General features: G+C 41.2%; 1 pseudogene; it reads left to right on the top strand.

The window, feature by feature from the left end:
- Nucleotides 1-7,542: 7,542 nt before the first annotated feature.
- Nucleotides 7,543-10,725, top strand: LOC132666401 (protein PIMREG-like; annotated as a pseudogene).
- Nucleotides 10,726-11,021: the final 296 nt, after the last annotated feature.

Raw genomic sequence — 11,021 nt, 5'->3', positions numbered from 1 at the left:
CCTTTGTCAAATGTGTGTTTGCCAATATTTCTCCCATTCTTTGTATTATGTTTTCATTCTCCTAACAGTGATATTTGCAGAGCAGAAAGTTTTCATTTTAATGAAGTCTAACCAACTTTTCTTTCATAGGTCGTGATTTTGGTGTTGCATCTAAAATTTCACCAACAATTCACCTGTTAATAAAATAAATTTAAAAAAATTCCTCAACTATTCAAGGTCACCTCGGTTTTGTCCTATATTACCTTCCAGAAATTTTAGTATTACACATTAGATTTAGGTATACTAACCATTTTGAGTTAATTTTTTTGAAGGATGTAAAATCTGTGTCTACGTTATCATTTTTTTTTTGTATGTAGATGTCCAGTTGTTCCAGCACCATTTGTTGAAAAAATTGCCCTTTCTCCATTGAATTAGCTTTACTCTTTTATCAAAGATCCTTTGACTATATTTGTGGGGGCTTATTTCTGGGTTTCTACTCTGTTTCATTTATTTGTCTGTTTTGTAGTTTGTGTTGCTTTATTTGTATGTTTGTCTTATTACTGTAACCTTAAGTGCATTTTAAAGACAGGTAATGTCAGTCCTTTGATTTCGCCTTCAAAATTTGTGTTGGCTATTCGTAATGTTTTCACTTTCCATATAAACTATAGAATGAGTTGCTAATACCTCCAAAATAACTAACTGGAATTTTATTGGGATTGCATTCAATCTACAGATCAAGTTGTGAGGAACTGATACTCTAATATTGGATCTTCTTATCTATGAACATAAAATATTTTATACAGTTGTTGAAATCCTCATTGATTTTTTGCATCAGAATTAATTATTTATTTAATTTTTCTGGTGCTAAAGTAAATGATATTGTACTTTTAATTTCAAATTTCCCAACTGTTGATTGTTGGTATTTAGAAATTGACTGTTTTTTTAAGATTATTTATTTATTTGGAGAGAGAATGTGCACATTTGCACACACACTTGCACACAAGGGAGGAGCAGACAATGAGGAAGAGAGAGAATCCTAAGCAGGCTCTGTGATTTTGGCAAAGAGCCTGACACTGGGCTTTATTCCACAAACCATGAGATCATGACAGCCAAAATCAAGAGGCAGATGCTTAATCAACTGAACCACCCAGGTGTGCCCCACATTGACTGACTTTTTATACTAACCTTGCATGATGCATATCTTGCTAAAATTGCTTATTGATTTCAAGAGGGCTTTTTCTTGAGTCTTTGAAATTTTCTACATAGAAAATCATGTCATCTGTAAACATAGACTGTTTAATATCTTTTTTCCCCAATCTGTATTTCTTTCATTTTGTTTTCTTGTGTTACTGCATTAGCTAGAACTTCTCATGCAGCATTGAATAGGAGTGATGAGCTGGGGTGCCTGGGTGGCTCGGTCGGTGGGGCATCCGACTTCAGCTCTGGTCATGATCTCACGGTTCGTGGGTTCGAGCCCTGGGTCAGGCTTTGTGCTGACAGCTCGGAGCCTGCAGCCTGCTTCGGATTCTGTGCCTCTCTCTCTCTTTCTGCTCCTCCCCTGCTTGCACTCTGTCTCTCTCTCTCTCTCTCAAAAATAAATAAACATTAAAAAAAAAAGAATAGGAGTGATGAGAGGCAACATCCTTGTCTTATTCCTGATCTTAGGGGTAAAGCTTCTAGTTTCTAACCATTAAGTATGGTTAGAACACTATCTGTAGGTGTTTTTTGTAGATGTGTTTTATCAAGTGGGAAAGTCCTATGTATTCCTAGTTTGCTGAGGATATTATCATGAATGCATATTGGATTTTGTCAAATACTTTTTCCTGCATCTTTTGGTATGATCGTGTGATTCTTCTTCTTTAACTTATTGATGTGATGAATACTTTTCCTTTGGGTGTACTTTAAAATGGTTATTTTTCCCCTTCTTCTGCTGGAATCCCAAAAAGACTCTTTTGGGGTTTTCATTTATTTGTTTGTTTGTTTTTGTTTTGGGATCTGATGGAACTCATGGAGATAAGACTCATGAAAGTGTTAAGTACCTACCTTCCTCCACCAAAGACTGAGGCCCTATATTTTTCTAACTCTCAAGCTAGGCCACATCCACCCTAACATCAATTCCTCAATTACCATCTAAGTGTTCCCAGTAAGTTGTGATTCTCTGTATTCATTCCCCCAGTTTGGGGGACAAGCGTTTACTCTGTGACCTCAATTTTCTTATGAATCTAAAAAGAATGGTCGATTTTCAATTTGTTCAGTTTTTGATTATTTTGAAGATTTGAGTGACAACTCCTGGGTTCTTTTTTTTTTTTTTTAACGTTTATTTATTTTTGAGACAGAGAGAGACAGAGCATGAATGGGGGAGGGTCAGAGAGAGAGGGAGACACAGAATCCGAAGCAGGCTCCAGGCTCTGAGCTGTCAGCACAGATCCCAACGCGGGGCTCGGACTCACGGACCGCGAAATCATGACCTGAGCCAAAGTCGGACGGACGCTCAACCGACTAAGCCACCCAGGCGCCCCAAGGTTCTTTACTTGTCAGAATGGAAACTCGAATTTTCAATGAATTTTTGAGGAGTGTATTAGGAACTAGCATTTAGTATATACAATATGTCTACCTGGGCATAAACTTGAGAAAGTATTAGTAAGTAAGAGTAGCTTGCTTTGCATGCTAGATGTTTCTTTTCTGGAATATGGAATGCTTAATAGACATTCTGGGAGTTTTGTAGGTAGTTTGTAAACTGAATGGAAATAACTCAATGTGTGAATGAATGATCAGTAAGTTTCAGGAGCTCTGTTCTGTCAAATTATTCTGTCAAAGTTTTGACGATTCTGTCAAAAATTCTGTCTGTTCTTCTTTGTACTTCTACTATTGCAGTTAGTAGCTGTCTTCTGAAAGTACTGGATCCCACCAAGGAAGTCTCAGGATCCAAAGGAACTAAATAGATTTGGTTATTATACTTCCCTTCAGCAGTGACACAGATTACGTTTTCTTCTATCACTCCCCTAATTTGTAAGTTCAAGACTGAAAAACTCAGGGGCGCCTGGGTGGCTCAGTCGGTTGAGCGTCTGACTTCAGCTCAGGTCATGATCTCACGGTTTGTGGGTTTGAGCCCCGCATCGGGCTCTGTGCTGACAGCTCGGAGCCTGGAGCCTGCTTCAGATTCTGTCTCCCTCTCTCTCTGTCCCTCCTGGGCTCACCCTCTGTCTGTCTACCTCTCTCTCAAAAATAAACATCAAAAAATATTTTTAAAAAAATTGAAAAATACAGTTAATTGATCCCTGGGTACCCTTTAATTTACTCTTCATTGGCTTCTATTCCCTGGATTTTGTCAGCCTGACTGATTCTTATGCAAGTGTGAACTGAGGGTCACCATATTATTGACTGTTAATCTGTTTCTGATGCTTGGGAACTATTCCTTGGTAGTAGTACTTGGCTGTCACCCATGACCATGACCAAACCTGGCAATGACCTGTATCTGTTGAACCTTTCTACCGAGACTATGAAGTTAAAGAGCCACAATCATGTTTACAAGTGACCCTTCCAGATTATGAATATTGAATTCACAGATGAAAAAAAGACTTAAACAATGGATTATAGAATACAAATCCAAAATTATCATAGGCAAGAAAAATCATAAAAAATAAAATGCAATGTCATTGAGATATATGTGAAGCTCTGTGTTTTATTTTGGACTTTTTTTCTCTTTTTCTTTTTTTAAATTTACACTGAGAGAGTGTGTGTGCAAGTGGGGAGGGGCAGAGAGAGACAGAGACAGAGACAGAGAGAGAGAGAAGAGAGAGAGAGAGAGAGAGAGAGAGAGAGAGAGAGAGAATCCCAAACAGGCTCCACACTGCCAGTGCAGAGCCCAATGCAGGGCTCAAACACATGAACTGTGAGATCATGACCTGAGCTGAAATCCACATTTGGATGCTTAACTGACTGAGCCACCCAGATGCCCCTATTCTGGATTTTTAAATTGCATCAAGCATGAAATCAAGCATGGTATAGGGCAGGCTTGGTGCGATATTAAAAATTATTCGTTGGGTTAGTAAACTCAGTTTAATACAGCATAACTACTAAAAAAAACCCTATCTGGATAATAATAATAATGGAAGTACACTGTACTACTCAAAGAAGAAGATAGTTTGTTCATCTTAAAAGAGATTTAAAGAGTAGAATATCCTTAGAAGAATGTGCATAACATGCTGCTATGCTTGAAAAGCATATTACTTGATGAAGTAAAACAAACATATAGACAAAAATATTTTTTGACATGTAGGAAAAAAAAATCTTCCCAGAAACGCCAACAGCAAACTTCACACCTTTTGGAAAACTCTCATATCCAAGATAATATAAGCTTGTTACCTATTGCTAGAAAGCACAACTTAGAAAAACGTACGGGTCTTAAGGAAGTATTTGGGAAAATAGCAATCACAGTAGATTCCTACCTCTGATGACTTTCAGGATGAGAATAGGTATGGATTTCACACTGGCTGTACAATTACGCTAGACAGCATCTAACATTTTGTTACATCATAAAATTCTACAACATTTTAACGATGCAATAAGATGGAAGTCTTCACTGCCATTTGCCATCAAGGATTCTTTAAGGAGAAGCTATAACTCTTCGAGTGTTAGTTTTAAAGAAAAACTAATGAAGCGCAATATATATCTAGTACTTAGGGGTCAAGCACCTGAAAATTTAAATGTAAGTTCTTTTTTATTAAGTTTATTTACTTTGAGAGAGAGAGACAGAGAGAGAGAGAGAGAGAGAGAGAGAGAGAGTACAGTGGGAAAGGGGCAGAGAGACAGAATCCCAAGCAGGCTGTGCACTGTCAGTGCAGATCCCAATGTGGGCTCGAACTCACGAACTGTGAGATCATGACGAGCCAAAACCAAGAGTTGGCTGCTTAACTGACTGAACGACCGAGGCTCCCCTAAATGTAAGTTCTTACTGGTTTCTCACATAATCTTGTACAGCATTATTATGGTATCCCATTTGACATCGAAATAAACTAAGGCTTATCAAGGCTATGTTACAGGTCCGAAGTCTCCAATTCAGCAAATTGAACTGCTGAGTCATCTGATTTCAAAGCCCACACATTCATTAATCGTAACAACTGCTATACCTCTCCCCTTCTGGTTGGATTCTTAACGGTTGGAAGCATAAGATAATTCTTGCCTCCTACAGGTCTGCTCCGATCTTATAAAACTGACTTCCCCAGATGCAACAAAAATGTGACCACATAATTTTAGTGAAGTAACAAAATTAAATTCAGAGGGAGGTTTGGCTGGACTCTTCCACTTTGGAAATAATATTCCTGGAACTAAAGTTTGGCGTGGCACCCTAGGGATGCAGTGAAGCTATTGTTCTAATTTAAGTTATTACGTTTATGAGCCTCAATTTTAGCTTGCTTATTGGAGTCTGTTACATGGACTACAGAGACAAGCCCCTAATGCATAATTGTTTTCAATTTGTTACGAGAAATTATTTTGGCGATTTCAACATGGGTACATCTCTACACCCTAGGTCAATCGTTATGCCTGCTTTGGGCTGGGTACCTGGTGACATATTTGCTTCTTGAAGACACAAGGGGGCACAGAACAGGGCTGTGAATCTCTAGTGCTTTCTGCCAGCTCTCTTCCTTGAACTTCAGGTATAATTTGCACTCAAATTTCTCAGTTGGCCCTCCACTTTCATTTCTATTTATACCTCTGTTTCCAAGTAAACTCAAAATTATACTGAGGTACCGATGCTTGGTGATTAAGGGTACGGAATCTGCGGCCAGACGCCCTGGGCTCAAAGCCTGACTTAATGCTTTTAATCCCTCTGAGTGTTGGTCATCTCATCTGCAGAAGAGGGATCATAATATCTCCCTCAAAGAGTAAATAAATTAGCACATGATAGGGAGGTCCTTGCACTTGGTAATAACCCAATAAATACATGTATTATCTTTATTTGATTATTATTCAAAGTGAGGTATGATTACATACCAGACCATGTGTTTTGTGTTCTTTGAAATGTCAATGTTTAAAATTTTCTTTGTTTCTTTTCTTCTCACTCCCTTTCCTATAATCCTTTGTTCCTTCCTTCCTCTTTTCTTTTCTTTCTCCCTTTTCTCTTTTCTTCCTTTTTTTCCACTTTTCTTCCTTCTCACCTTCCCACCTTCCCTTTCTCCCTCTTCATCCCTCCTTCCCTCTCTCTCTTTCTATTTTCCTTCCTTCCTTCCTTCCTTCCTTCCTTATTTTTATTTTTTCTTTAACAAATATTGACTTTGGGAGGAGTGCCTGGGTGGCTCAGTCGATTAAGTGTCTGACTCTTGGCTTCGGCTCAGGTCATGATCTCATAGTTCACAGGTTCGGGCCCCCCATAGGGCTTTGCAGTGACAGTGCTGAGCCAGCTTGGGATTCTCTTTTCCCACCTCTCTCTGCCCTTCACTTACGCGCACTCTCTCTCTTCTCAAAACTAAATAAATGAGCCAAAAAATTTTGAGTTTAGAGTGACTCCACTGGTGAGGCGAGCCCACACAAATATCTCTGTAATTTCCAACCTAGCAGTCCAACTGTTAACACTGCCACTCTTGGATTTTGTGAGATATCAGAGGATTTCTAGGGGAAATAGAGAATGTTTTCCTATTTACCACATGCAGAAGCATGAGGCTCACCTCAATAGACTGATATGAGCTATTCCCAATTGTTAAGCCACAGCAACATCCATCTATTAAGAAGGCAACTATATTGGGATCAGGGGAGTGCCAGGATAAAACATGATCTGCTCATCAACATCTGTTTTCTAATTAGGATGGCTCAATGGCAATTTTCACCCGATAATTTAGTTAAATTTCATTCCTAAAGTATAAATATCCTCTGAAGGCACATGGGTGAAGTTAAATCAATAACTGCATTATTGTAAATTACTTCATAATTATATATTGATAAACCGAATAAGGTTATATGCTATCCATTTTCCATATCACTTCGTACCTCAGACAACTTCATAGAAAATTGCATTCTTATGTTGTTTTCAAACAGCGCTGTTTTGTATAAAATGCCTTTCATCATTTTAAAGCAATATAATTTCAGCATAGTCCTCCTTGTCTTGTTTAGATTTTCAAACCATGTAAACTCAAGGTATCTGAGTTATAGTTTGCCTCTTTAAATGTTCTCAGATAATCTTATGTGAAAAATATTTTTAAGGACTTGCAAGAAAAACAAAAAACAAAAACATTACCTTTTGCTGACTTTAGGCCTGGCTACAGAGTACTGGGAGACTGTAAGATGTTAAGATATTTCAAGTCAACCTGCCTCCCATCTATCCCATAAACCTGACTGACCATCGGCTTAGAATGTTCTTTTTATCTACTGGTCCCCCTTCTATCTTGAGTCTCTTCCTCCCACGTGCCATTTGTCATATGCTTATTTCTGCTGACCGCGTGCCCTAAACGTTCGCAATCATCTGATTAAAAATATTCTGTCCTGCATAGGGTGGGCCCTGAGCAGCTGTGCTGAGTGGCTGAGAGGCTCTTGGGGTCTGGTGGGCTGAACAGACTCTAAACCAAGCAGATGGCTTCAAGATGCACGGGAGTGGGGGCCTCCGTGCTCCAGAGATCACTCCAAGACCAGGAACAGCTGGAAGAAAACGCAGTTCCACAGCCTTCCACCAGCCACCTGGAGACCTCCAGGGCAGACAGTTCCAGAGAAGGCTGCCCCTTGAGAGCAGTCAGCCTCAACCACCAGGCAGGACCTCCTGGAAAGGCCTGGAAACCCCAGAGCCAGGGCAGTAGGGTCTCCAGGCTATGTGGTTCACTCAGCCAAAAACACCTTGGGTGCCATGTCCCTGAGAATCCAGGAGTCCTGCCAAAGTGGCACCAAGAGGCTGGTGGAAACCCAGGCGAAAGTCAGGAGGAGGAGAAGAGGCGCATGGACGAGCAGGAGCCCCCCGACCCCCCGCCCCAGCTCACAGCCTGAGTGGCAATTGCACCTGGCTGTCTGGAGCTGTCTGTCCCTGCCCCTCAACCCTGGACCTGTGGGAGGGGAGAGGGAGTGTCTCCTCTCTGCCCAGATGGGCCCACATGACTACCCACTGCGATGGTCCAGGAGGGAGGCTTTCCGGAGCCCCTCCTCCTCACTGAGCCCCTCTTCTCCCTCAGTGAATCTGACAGTGACCTAGAGCCTCTGGGAGCTGGAATTCAGCCTCTCTGCACACTGTCACAAGAGCTAGCCAAGGCCACTGTGACCAAAGAGAGTGGCATTTGCGACTGAGGACTGTGCCTTCAGGTAATGCCCTCCTCCCAAGCATCTTTTGGGGGTCCTTCTCCCCCCTCCTCCTCCTCATGTATGAACGTGCGAGAATGGAGTCCTTTTCTGGAAAAACCCACAGAGCCCATGGGCCCAGCAGCGTAGGAAGTGTACAAGTCTTTCCTGCCTGGAGCTGGAGCTTCTGACTTCGCTGATTCTGTCATTAATTGAGCATACCGGGGAGCCGTCTCCCACCTCCTCATTTTGGGGTGGTGGTGTCCCCACGTCCCTTGCTTTGAGCACAGTCAGGGCCAGGAAGGAAGCTCTATATTGCAGGAAGCAAGCCACATTTGACCACCGTGTCATCACCTCAGGATCAGTGCATCCCAGCGAGTTCCTGAGGAAGCCCCTGGGAGTTGGCCGTGCCCTTGACCACTGCTAACAAGGGCCCAGGTGGAGACTGCTCAGGGGCCCTCTTCTCCTGCTGCAGGCATATCTGGTCCTGCAGTGACCGCCTGATGCACCCTGAGAGTAATTTGGGGAGGGAAATGGGGGCAATGGTCCACTCTCCTCCCCTCTTGGGCTTCAAAATTCATCCAACACTTTAGCTTTCTGGCTGCCTCCTTTGCTACATGAAACAAAGGCATGAGAAGATACTGGGGAGCTCTGAGCTCTGCACCCAGGAGTGGGGTCTTCGAGGAATCATTCCCTGTGTTGCCAGTGCCCAGGCTCTAGAGAGCCCAGCTCCTGTCCCTGCTTCTGCCACCAGAGCCCTGCAAAGAAGGGATGGGAGATATTTCCAGGCCCTAAGACTCTAGGCTCACAGGTACCTGATTACATTCAGGGCCAGGCACTGTGGATGTGCAAGGAGGGGAAGCACTGTTCGGTAGCGATTTCTGCCTTTGGTAAATTATTTAAGAAATTTGTTTTATCATTTTATTAAAAAGAAACCAGCATGTGACATCCTTAGGTAATGCTGCTTTTTCATAACAAAAACTCACCTTCTATAAGAAAATAAAATGAAATAAATTGAAATAAAATAAAGTAAAATGAAATGAAATAATAAAACAAAACAAAATAAAATAAAATAAAATAATTCTGTCTTATTTTTAGTAAACGTGACACAATTTTTGGTTGAGAAAACATGGCCACTGTATGTATACCTATAATTAATGTATCACTTGTCTCTTAACTAGAGCTTAAGTTCATGGGTCGGGTGTATGTCCTTGGTATGACACTGTCCTGTATTGACTTTGTTCCTCTCTGCAGAAAGACACTGGGAGGGTATGTAAGGAAAGAGAAAAGAGTAAGGAAAGAGGATCAAACTTGCCCTTGAATCTATTTTCATTAGTTGCTAGATTTTTTTTCCCCCTAGCCAAGTCATTTAACCTCTTCCTATATGACATAGAGATAATACTCCTTCCTATCACCGAAGCATTTAATTTTTTTTAATGTTTATTTATTTTTGATAGAAAGAGAGAGAGAGAGAAAGAGAGAGACAGAACATGAGTGGGGGAGGGGCAGAGAGAGAGGGAGACACAGAATCTGAAGGAGGCTCCAGGGTCTGAGCTGTCAGCACAGAGCCTGATGCAAGGCTCAAACTCACGCACTGTGAGATCATGACCTGAGCCACCCAGACGCCCCTCACCAAACCATTTAAATGAGATTAGGTGCTTAGGACTACCCTTGGTTTTTAACACTTAGTGGGTACTCAATATATGGTAGGGATATTGTTATTGTGGATAACAATATCATTATAAATTCGTTATGTAAATGAAACTCTTTCTGTTCACCATCATCCTATTTATTTCACTAGATCTCCTCTTAAAATATTAGTCATAATTTCTGTGAGATGGATTTTTGTTTAGTGGTATTTTGTGTGATCCTAAAACAGCATTTCTCAACCATGTGTGACCATCCATTAGATCCATTCCCAAATTCATGAAGCCAGAAATTTCAGGGATGGCTATGTTTATAAACCCCACACAGAAATTGTGAAGTGGAATCTGGTTAAGAACCACCGAGCCCAACATCTGAATAGGGTTTAAAAGTTACGTCCAAAGAAATCTTACTTTCCTTCATGGTAATTTGCAGGGATCTGCAAGAAAAGTTTCAGTGTCAGTTTTTGGAATTGGAAACCTGCATATCAGATGTCCCAGGTAGGACCATTTCCAAGCAGAGAGTAAATAGATAGGGTTGTACAGAGTATGGACCCTCCACACATGTCAGTTCCATGCAAGTGACATCTAGGGACAATGAACAGTAGAAGCACCTTTTAAGTGTGTATTCTCATGGTTGTAGAAGTGGGAATTTTTCTTTGATAGGCAGGCCTAGCAAAGCTCACATGCCCACTGCTAATTGTCTGTCTTAGGTCCTACTTTTTCCCTCTCCTTGAGCCACCATCCGGAAAAGCTACTCCTTTATCCTAGCTCTCATGGTCTCCAAGATGGTTCCCTCGTTTAGCACCACGGGATCACCCAAGGCTTCCTCCTGAGTTTGCTTCATTAGTACATTGTGAACTATTGGGTCAACAGCTTATTCTTCTCACCCTAGTACCCAATTAAGGAGAAGTGGAAGAGTGGGAAGTAAGGGTGATGATGATGTTTGGACTTTATCCGCCATTGATTTATAATTGGTTCTAGAACCACACATGGAATCATAGTTTCTGTGCATTTGGGCCATTATATTTTCCATCTTCCCTTATAAAGTGCTCTTCAGACAATACACGGATGTGTTTTCTGAAATCCAAGCTGATATTCTGAATGATTTTTGGACATGATGCCTCAAGCTATACCCAAGAAAAG

Source organism: Panthera onca, chromosome B2 (genome assembly GCF_046562875.1).
Source record: "Panthera onca isolate mPanOnc1 chromosome B2, mPanOnc1 haplotype 2, whole genome shotgun sequence".
Lineage (NCBI taxonomy): Eukaryota > Metazoa > Chordata > Mammalia > Carnivora > Felidae > Panthera > Panthera onca.
Note: the sequence above shows the minus strand (reverse complement) of the source record. Positions and strands in the feature narration are given on the sequence as shown.